Raw genomic sequence first — 10,890 nt, 5'->3', positions numbered from 1 at the left:
ATTGTAGAGTGTTTTACCTTTAATTTTCTATTAACCTAAAATGATTGACTGGATCATTGTAATGGTGTTCAGGATAAGGCTAAAAGAAGCAAATTCATAGATTAGGACTGTTTCCTCCACATGGTTTGTCCAGAAAAGGACAAAATACTTTTTGGTACAAAACAGAAATTTAGCAACTACAGTTCCTCTGAGATCAAGTAATCATGCTGACCAACAACTCCTAGGATGGACTATTACAATGGACTTGACAAAGGAGCAATGAGTTTGGGGGCCCTTGGCATCTGTGCAGGAATAGTTTTGTCATGTTTATCTTCAGATCACCTCATCACTGGATTGCTTTTCTGATTGTAGTCCTAGATAAACTGAAGCATAGAATCAAGATCATGCGAAGTATTAGTACCACTTTATAAAACCCTAGTAAGACCAGATCTGGAATACTACAACCAATTTTGGTCACCATATTATAAAAAAGATGTTGAAACTTTGGAAAAAAATTCAGAGAAGAGCAACTAGGATGATCAAAGGCCTGGAGACTAAAACATGTGAAGAACGGCTGCAGGACTTGGGTTTGGCTGGTCTAAAGAAAAGAACAAATAGGGGTGATATGATAGCAGTATTCCAGTATTTAAGGGACTGCCACAAAGAAGAGGGTCAAATTATTCTCCAAAGCACCAGAGGGCAGGACAAGAAACAATGATTGGAAACTGATCAAAGAGAGAAGCAACCTGGAATTAAGGAGAAACTTCCTAACAGTGAGGACAATTAACCAGTGGAACAAATTGCCTTCAGAAATCGTGGAGATTTTTAAGAAGAGACTAGACAGTCAAGTCTGAAATGGTATAGGTCAGGGGTCGGCAACCTTAAACATTCAAAGAGCCACTTGGACCCGTGAAAAGAAAACACTGGAAGCCACAAAAACATTTTGACATATAAAATGAAGATAACACTGCATATATCGTTTTTTACCTTTATGCTATGTATAAAAAACCTATAGTATGTTGCATTTATGAAATCAATGAACTGTTCGCTCTCTCTCCCCCTCCCTCTCTCCCTCCCTCCCTCTCTCCCTCTCCCTCGCTCCCTCCCCCTCCCACCAATCTCTGCTGCAGTTCACATGCTCTCGCTCCCTCCCTCGCTCCCTCCTACCAGTCTCTGCTGCAGTTCACATGCTCTCTGCCAAATGACACTGCCAAATAAATAGCCCCCGCCACTCCTGCTGTAGCCTGTTCACTTCTCCCTCACGCTCCTCATTGCACCCTTTTGCCAGAATCCCCCACGTAGAGTTGGGTGAGGCTTCTCAAAGAGAGGGGGCTACCGCGCCTGAGTAACTGATTGGAGCGGTCCAGGTTGGAAGGGTGGCCGGAATTGAGCCCAGAGCACCTTTACCTCGCATCAGCCTTATCGAGTGGGAAGTTGCCTCCGCCGCCACTTCTGGCCGCCTTTCTCGCACTCCAGAGCGTGAATGAGGCAGGCGCCTCATGCTGGTACGATGGTCCTCACCGGCTGTGGGGAGAGCAGCTGGCCTCAGACACTCCCCAGCCTGGCTCCCAGCCTTGCTTTATGTCCGTGTTGGGTTCCCACTGCTGCCCTCCAGCCCCGTCTTCCCTCTGCTCCTTTCCCTGCCTGCCTGCTGCTTCTGGGGGGCTGTGGAAATTGCTACCCCGCTTCAGTCTCTGCCCTGGGGCAGCCCCCTCCCCTCCCTGTCCCCAAGGGGACTAGGGCCCTGGACAGAAACCACCCGTCATGACGGCTTCTCCACTAGTCCACGGCCAAAGCCCAGTCCGGTGGCCGAAAGGAAGCAGGATCTCTGGGCGAAGAGCCGCGGCTCTGGCTCTCTCTCCTCTCCCTCCCCCACTGCCCACCAGCACCGCTTGCCCTGGGCCCGGCTGCACCTCCGGGCGACCCACTGACCTGGCTGACTCCCACTGACCTGGCGCGCCCTTCTTGGCCGGTGGGCCCTTCTTGGCTTTCGTCTGCTCACCCGGGCAGCCCATCAGAGGGCGCCTTCCAGGACAGCGGCGACGGAGAGAGAGAGAAGGTGGGAGGGGAGCTCTCAAGCGGCACAGAGGACAGCTCGCTCAGGCTCATGCCCCGCGACTCCGGCCACTCCAAGGGGGGCAAGGATCCCTGGGCAGCTGGGCTCTCCCATGGGGGCGTCGAGGGAACCCCTCCATCTGGTGATCATGCAAAGCCCTCCAGTAGGCCTTCTGCCACTGGGTTGTGTGCCTTGTGGTGCAAATGCCAGAGCCGCCTTGCCCGCTGGCTGGCAGATCACGAGGCCTCTCAGAGCTCAATGGACTGATGGTCATCTCGGGCAAGGTGGCTCTGGCGTTCACACAAGGCGCGCAACCCAGCGGCAGAAAGCAGGCTGCAGCCAAGGCTGCGGGGAGCAATCCGGCGCCCTGGCGGGCTTGAGCCCGGGCAAGCAGACGAAAGCAAAGAAGAAGGGCCTGCAGGCCAAGAAGCGTATGCCAGGTCAGTGGGAGTCGGCCAGGGCAGTGGGCCGCCCAGAGGTGCAGCCGGGCCCAGGGCAAGCGGTGCTGGTGGGCAGTGGGGGAAGGAGAGGAGAGAGAGCCAGAGCCGTGGCTCTTCGCCCAGAGATGCTGCTTCCTTTTGGCTGCCGGACTGGGCTTTGGCCGCAGACTAGCAGAGAAGCTGTCATGAAGCGGGTGGTTTCTGTCCAGGGCCCCAGTTCCCTTGGGCACCGCCTGCCACAGCCAGGAATCTTCGAGGACAGGGAGGGGAGGGGCCGCCCTGAGGCAGAGACCAAAGCGGGGTAGCAATTTCCACAGCCCCCCAGAAGCAGCAGGAAGGCAGGCAAAGGAGTAGAGGCAAGGTGGGGCTGGAGGGCAGCAGTGAGAGCTCAACACAGAAGGCATCAGACATAAAGCAAGGCTGGGAGCCAGTCTGGGGAGCCTCTGAGGCCGGCTGCTCTCCCCACAGCCGGTGAGGACCATCGTGCCAGCACGAGGCACCCGCCTCATTCATGCCCTGGAGCACGAGGAAGGTGGCCAGAAGCAGAGGTGGAGGCACCTTCCCACTCGATAAGGCTGATGCAAGGTAAAGGCATTCTGGGCTCAATTCCGGCCACCCCCTTCCCACCCGGACCGCTCTTTCAATCAGTTATTCGGATGCGGTAGTCCCCTCCTTTTCAAGAAGACTCATCCAACTCTACACGGGGGAGTGCGGAAGACGAGGAGAAGAAGAGTGTGAGGCCAAGTGAGAATATCGGCGATGGTGGCATGGTGGCTGGGTAGGGGGGATCATGGCAGTGGCATTGGCAGCTCCCCACACTCAGCCTGTTTCCTCAGCCAGCTCCATATGATTATTGGCAGATGCTCCCCGCACACCCCATCTGACCCATGCACCTTCTTTCCAGCAGTCCTCCGTCTCTTCCTCCACTACCCACCACGTGCAATCCCAAAAAGAAAAGAAGCTTGTAGGAAGTCCTACAAACAAAAGAAGTTCAATCAATCAATTCCAACTTCACGAGATCTTTTTTTTTGTGAGAAGTTGGAATTGATTGGCTGAACTCCCACTTTTTTTGGGGGGACTGCAAATGGCGGAGGATGACTGGGAGCCACAGCAGAAGGCTGAAAGAGCTGCATGCACCTCCAGAGCTGCAGGTTGCCAACCCATGGCATAGGTTCTTCTGCTTGAGCAGGGGGCTGGACTAAAAGACCTCCATGGTCCCTTCCAGCTCTATTTTATTCTATTCTAAAAATATTTTGAAGGGTATACCCATTGCATGCAACTATTCTTCTGCACCACTCCCACTTATGAAATACTTACCCAGGAAAGCTTTTTCCACGTGTGCTTTGTTGGGTTGGTCTGTGTTCTGTTCCAAACAAGAGATTTGCTTTATTCCTGCTTGACACAGACAGATTAACTCCAAAGACAGATTAATATTCAGATTATTTATTCTTCAGGAATCTCTAAACAATAACTCGCAGTTAATGGAGAGTTCTTCTAAGTCACGTTTCACAATCTGTCTGTTCTTGTGGTGTAAAATATTAAAGGTAAATTCACCCCATGTTCATATGGAGCAAAGCAAAGCACGTCATGGCTGTACTACACAAACTCTTCATACTGGTCCGTAGCCAGGAAATCCTGTCATAAACATTGAAGTCCCTCCCAATGGCTAATTAAGACATAGAACTGACCAATTAGAACACAGATATAACCATGCAACAACTAAACTACATTTCCCAGAAGTCATCTCTTAAGGAGACAGCATTTAACCCCTTAAATGCTACTTATATATGCTCTGGCCAGATGGTTACATACTGGTCCAGCACACTCCCCGCTTGGAAATACACAATTTCCACTATTAACTAACTAGAATAAGCACACAAAAAATTAGCATCAAGCAATGCAATTTTCACTATTAACTGACTATTAACTAGAATAGGCAAAAACATGGCATCAAACAATGCAATTATGAGATAAATATAAAACATGCATAACTATAACTGAGATAAACAAAGGCATTGCATCAAACAATGCAATCATGAGGTAAATACAAAACATGCATAACTATAACTGAGATAAACAAAGGCATAACATCAAACAATGCAATTATGAGGTAGACACAATATGCATAGTTCAAGGATCAATCTTCAAGTTCGGTCTTCCTCAGCAGCAGTACCAAGTCGATGATCGGTCTGGTGTAAAGCCTCTTCATGAGAGTCTTTGAGTCACTATCTGACTCATATGGCTTCACGATCTGGACTTCAACTTAGTGAACTAGTCCATCAGAACTGGGTAGAACTTGGTGCACAAGTCCCATGGGCCAAGAGTTCCAATGTGCATCCTCGTCTCTCAGCAAGACAAGGTCTCCTTCTTCTAGGTTAGGCTCTTTGGTCTTCCATTTGTGGCAATCCTGAAGGGTAGACAAGTATTCTTGCTTCCAGCGCTTTCAGAAGGTGTTGGCCAGCAGTTGAACTTGTCTCCATTGCTGTTTATACATTTCTTTGGGAACAAAGTTCCCTAATGGTGCTGTCCAGTCACCTGTCTTCTGGGTTAGCAAGGTGGCTGGGGTGAGGATAGTTGGATTTTCAGGATCAGAAGAAACTGGAACCAAAGATCAAGCACTGATGATGGCTGCTACTTTTGCCATGAGGGTAGTGAGAACCTCATACATCAGTGTGGGTATCTTTGTCAACATAGAGTCCAGGATTTTGCGGGCTACACCAATCATGCGCTCCCATGCTCCTCCCATGTGGGATGCATGGGGAGGATTGAATGTCCATACACAATTTTGGGCCTTTAGGTACTTGTCAATTGCTGAGTTGGGGCGAATGCCTTCATCAATCTGCAGTTCCTTGCAGGCTCCTACAAAGTTAGTTCCACGGTCAGATCTAAACACTTTAACTGGGCCTCTGTAGGCCTGAAACCTTCTTAGAGCATTAATGAAACAAGAAGTGTCCATAGATTCAATGACTTCAATGTGGACAGCTCGAATGCTAAGACATGAAAAGAACGGCCCAATGTTTGCTGTTGGCTTGGCCACCTCTGGTCTGATGAACAGACATGGACCAAGGTCCAAATACATCTAGGCCTACGTTGGTAAATGGCGGCGATGGACTAAGGCGCTCGGGTGGCAGGTCAGCCATCAACTGGTGTTGTGTCACACCTCGTTTGCAGCAATGCAGGCACCTGTACAAAATTGTGGCGATGCATCTTTTGGCTCCCACGATCCAGAGTCCAGCCGCTCTGATGGCACCTTCTTTGAAGTGTCTGCCTTGATGGTGGACGGTTTCATGGTAGTGTTGGACCAGCAGGTGCGTGACATGTTGACGGGCAGGAAGGATGATAGGGTGCTTGATGTCTGACGCAATTTCAGCCTTATCTAGACGCCCTCCTACTCGAAGTAAGTTATGACTATCCAGGAACGGGTTCAGTTTCAGCAATGCACTAGACTTCGGGATAGCCTTTTTAGCTTCCAGACATTCAAATTCCATTAGGTATGTGTCTTGCTGCACACTTCGAAGAATCCCTCTCTCAGTTTGGAGGTAGCTGTCAGGGAAGCTCATCTCATGATGCAGGAAATGAACGATCACTGCTATGCCCACTACGAGAGGTCTCCATCTGGAGAAGCGTTCGAAGCGAGTCGGTTCTAGGAAGTGATTGGGAGACGGTTTCTCTGTCTCCTTGATGTTTGTAGACAAGCAGACAATCTGGATGGTCGTTTCCTCACCCTGTCTGAATGATTTGTTGGGTACCTGAGGTCAAATGTCATCGTCTTGGTCTGGGTCTAGAAGCTCGTGATGTTCTGGTGTCTATGTTATCTGGCTGTCTAGACGAACCAAGAATTCAGGACCCTTTAACCAGATTGATTCTGCCAACTGTGATTCAGGAATGGACCACGTAGCCTGGTCTGCTGGATTCTGATCTGTTGGCACATATCGCCACTGCTCAGGATTTGAAGATCTTCTGATTCTTTCCACTCTATTGCTCACATAGACATAGAAACGTCTGCTTTGGTTGTGGATGTAGCCCAACACCACCTTGCTGTCCATGTAGAAGGTGGTGGATTGCAGCTCAAGGTCTATCGTTTTCGATATTATGTCTGCAAGTTCTACAGCCAGAACGACACCACAGAGCTCTAATCTGGGTATGGTGTGACCTTGTTATGGTGCCAGTTTTCCCTTTCCCATAAGGAAACCGATATTGTAGCTCTCCCCACCATAGACTCTGATGTATCCTACAGCTGGTATTGCCTTTGTTGAAGCATCTGAGAACACATGCAGCTCTTTCTTCGTTGTGGCGGCAAGTGAAATGGAAACATATGTGCGCTGTATGTGGACACTTTGGAGACAATTTAGAGATCTACGCCATGTCTCCCAGTCTTGCTTCTGTTCTGGTGGAAGAAGGTTGTCCCAGCCTGTGATGCCTTGGGAGAGTGCGTGCAGAAGGAGCCTTCCTTGGACTGTTACAGGTGCAGCAAACCCTAGAGGGTCGAACAGGCTGTTTACTGTAGACAAAACTCCTCTTCTTGTGAAGACGATGTTCTGTGCCAGAGCTCTAAAGGTGAAGACGTCTTTCTTTAAGTCCCAACACAGACCGAGACTCCATTGGATGAGAGGGTCATCTGTGCCAAAATCGACATCCTGTAGACCTTTAGCATGGTCTTCAGGATTGAATGCTTCTTCACTGTTGAATGCGATTTTGTGTAGCCTAAGATTGGCTGCCGCTAACATCTGGCATGTCCTTTTCAATAGATCTATGGCTTCTGCTGGAGTGGGTACAGATTTTAGGCCATCATCAACATAGAAATCCCATTCTACAAAGTGCCTGGCATCTGCACCATATTTGGCTTCGCCTATACGGGCGGTGTGTTGCAGGCCGTAGTCAGCGATTGCAGGGGAAGAGCCATTCCCAAAAACGTGCACTCGCATTCTGTACTCTGTTATTTGCTGGCTGTGCTGTTCATTGCTGAACCACAGGAAGCGCAGGTAATTGCGATGATCTTCCCTGACGTAGAACGAATAAAACATCTGTTGGATGTCAACCATGACCACTATAGCTTCCTTTCTGAAGCAAATGAGCATGCCAAGTAGACTGTTGGTGAGATCAGGCCCTATGAGAAGGACTTTGTTCAAAGAGATGCCTTGGAACTGCGCACTGGCATCGAAGACTACTCTTATCTGACCTGGTATTTGTGGGTGGTACACTCCAAAGAATGGTAGATACCAGCATTCCTCATCTTTCTTCAGTGGTAGGGCAAGCTCGGCGTGTCCGCTCTGGATCATCTTTTCCATGAACTCCACTAAATGAGCTTTCATTTCTGGCTTCCTATTCATGATCCTTCTCAGACTGTTGAGGCGAGAGAGAGCTTGCTCATGATTGTTTGGCAGGTGCTGCCTGGATATGTGGAAGGGTAGTGGGACTACCCAACTTCCTGTGGCATCCTGTTGGAATTCTTTATTCATGAGCTCTAGAAATTCCTTGTCCTCTATCGACAAGGCCACATCATTGTCGTCTTTGCTGGTCTGGAACACTGTCTCTCCTAAAACGGGCTTGGAAGTTGGGATGCTCTCCCATTATTAAGAATGGTAATCGCCGAGACATTCACTTGGGTTGGAGCTTGTAGCCGATCGACACAGACCATTCCTGCGATGATCCATCCAAGTTCCGTCTTAAGGGCACCTGGGGTACCTGGTGGGCCTCTGACCATTTCATAAGAACCAATGGACTCAGGGGCATCTTGTCCCAACATAAATAGGATCTCAGCTTCAGGATCTAGGGAAGGGAGGTGAGCAGCTATGTGCAATAGGTGAGGTATGTTTCTTGCCATCTCCGGTGTTGGAATTTCACTGCGATCATCTGGTAAGGAGTCCCATTCCAACACTGGTGGCAGTAGGAACTGTGAACTCTCATCTAACAACTTTATGCATAGTCCAGAGACTTTCCTCCCTGCCGTGCTCTGTGGTACAGTGCACGTTTTTATTCTGAAAAGCGTTTCTTCACTTGGGAGATCGAAGAGGTGGAAGAATGCTGACTTAGCTATTGTGGTATTGCTTTGTGCATCTAGTACCACATACATCTTCACGGTTTCTTCTGGGCGTCCATTGGGGTAGACTTTAGCTAGACAGATGGGGGCGCATGAATGAGGGAGTGGTGAGTCACCACATATTGACATGCAGTGGACCTTGACTAGCACCTCTGGGTGCTCTTTGAAGCCACGTTGAAGCTCCTTCTTCGTAGGAGGAGTAGAAGTTGCTTGTTGTGGCTGCTTAGAGTCTGGATGCAAGGCTCCCGGATGCTTGTCACTCTTGCATAGGTGGCATTTCATAGGTGGCATTTCATAGCTGCACAATCTTTGGCTATGTGTTCTGTAGACTCACAGCACTTGTAGCATATTTTGTGCTCTTTGAGCAAAGCTTTTTGATCATCCAGGGACCTTTCCAAATTCTCTGCATTTGTTCAGAGAATGTGAGGATTTATGTAGTGGACAAATCAGGTCTTTATCAGCTTGCAGAGGTTTAGATTGAGATTTCTTCGACAGTTGCTCGTCTGAAGTTTTCCTAGGTAAGGTAGCGACCACTGTCTTATGCACAGAGACAAGGTTTTTACCCTTTGTGGTTTGGACTGGACCCTTGGTTGCACCAGAATTCTGACTGGTCCTTTTGGATGCTGGAAAACATTTTTCACTGTTGCCGAGGTGGTAAGTGTTATTGTACCGGTCTGCTTGGCAGAAAACAAATTCTGCAAGAACAGCAAAGGGGGGAGGTTTGCCACAGTTCTGCTTCTTGTAAGTCTCTGATACATCGATCCATTTTTCCTTTAACTGCCTTGGTAGTTTTTGAATGATAAACCTTTGCATCCCAAACTGATCAAGACAGACAAGTCCCGGCATGGTGGGGGTTTTTTGTGCTGCCCAGAGCTGTGTAAATAAATTGGAGAATTCCCACATCTGGCTAGGATCGTTGATATTGACGTCAGGAAATTCGTAGATACAATCCAAGAACTAAGACTCGGTCAATGCAGGTGCCCCATAATGCTTATTAAGCCTTTCTCAGGCTTGCTGAAGGGCGATGTCTGGGTCATCTAATTGGGATATGCTGATGTCCTTAACTACCTTTGTAGATTTTGGTCCCAGCCATGTCATCATAAGCCCGATCTCTTCAGCTGGGTCCAACCCTTCTTTGCGGAGGGTATGCTTGAAAATATGCTTCCACAATAAGTACTCCTTCCCCAGTTTGTCAGAGAATTTGGATATGGATGCCATATCCCACCTTCTTCCACAGGATGTTGAAGGATATATTGGTGCCACATAGGGGGTGTAGTTAGGTGGAAGTAGTGCATTGCTCCCAAGAGCAGGGGTATATACCAGAGCTGGCTGGTGATTTTCTTCAGCATGCTGCTTGCTGAGGGTAACTTTCCATGGCTCACACGAGGGGCCTTGAGGGTCTGGCCGGAATTCCTTTGCCATTGCATTGAGCTTAGGAATCATGGCACCTGCTGTGGAGTCGTCGTCGTTGCATATGGACCCATCTGGTTACCATCTGGTCTGTGTTCTGTTCCAAAGAAGAGATTTGCTTTATTCCTGCTTGACACAGACAGATTAACTCCAAAGAGGGATTAATATTCAGATTATTTATTCTTCAGGAATCTCTAAACAATAACTCACAGTTAATGGAGAGTTCTTCTGAGGCACGTTTCACAATCTATCCGTTCTTGTGGTGTAAAAAATCAAAGGTAAATTCATCCCATGTTCATATGGAGCAAAGCAAAGGAAGTCATGGCTGTACTACACAAACTCTTCATACTGGCCCGTAGCCAGGAAATCCTGTCATAAACATTGAAGTCCCTCCCAATGGCTAATTAAGACACAGAACTGACCAATTAGAACACAGATATAACCATGCAACAACTAAACTACATTTCCCAGAAGCCATCTCTTAAGGCAGACATGTCAAACACAAGGCCCGTGGGCCGAATGCGGCCCGGGGAGGGCCCAGATTTGGCCTCCCGGGGCTGTCCCAGAAATGGCAAGGGACCGGCCCCCGCTGCCCCAGCCCTGGCCCACCGCAACCCAGCTGGGTGCCTTGGGGGCACATGCAGGAAGCGCTCGGCCTGGTGGCGTGCAGCAGCAGCTCATTTGCTTTAGCCCGCCCCTCCCCTCCCAGCTTAACCCCGTCAGGCCTGGTCAGAAGTGGAAGAGGAGGAGGCGGAGGAAGCCAAGGTGTTACAAAAAAGGAGAGTTTCCCCCATTCTTCCACCCCTTCTCTTTTTTTTTTAACTTCCTCCCACTCCGTTCAGGTGCAGCTGAGGAAAAGGACGAGGAGAAAACAGGAAGGGTGTGTGTGTGTGTGTGTGTGTGTGTGTGTGTGTGTGTGTGTGTAAGAGAGACAGAGACAGAGAGAGAGCCAGGAGGGGAGGAGG

The sequence above is a fragment of the Protobothrops mucrosquamatus genome, unplaced genomic scaffold (genome assembly GCF_001527695.2).
Source record: "Protobothrops mucrosquamatus isolate PMUCROS unplaced genomic scaffold, P.Mucros_1.0 scaffold_243, whole genome shotgun sequence".
NCBI lineage: Eukaryota > Metazoa > Chordata > Lepidosauria > Squamata > Viperidae > Protobothrops > Protobothrops mucrosquamatus.
Note: the sequence above shows the minus strand (reverse complement) of the source record.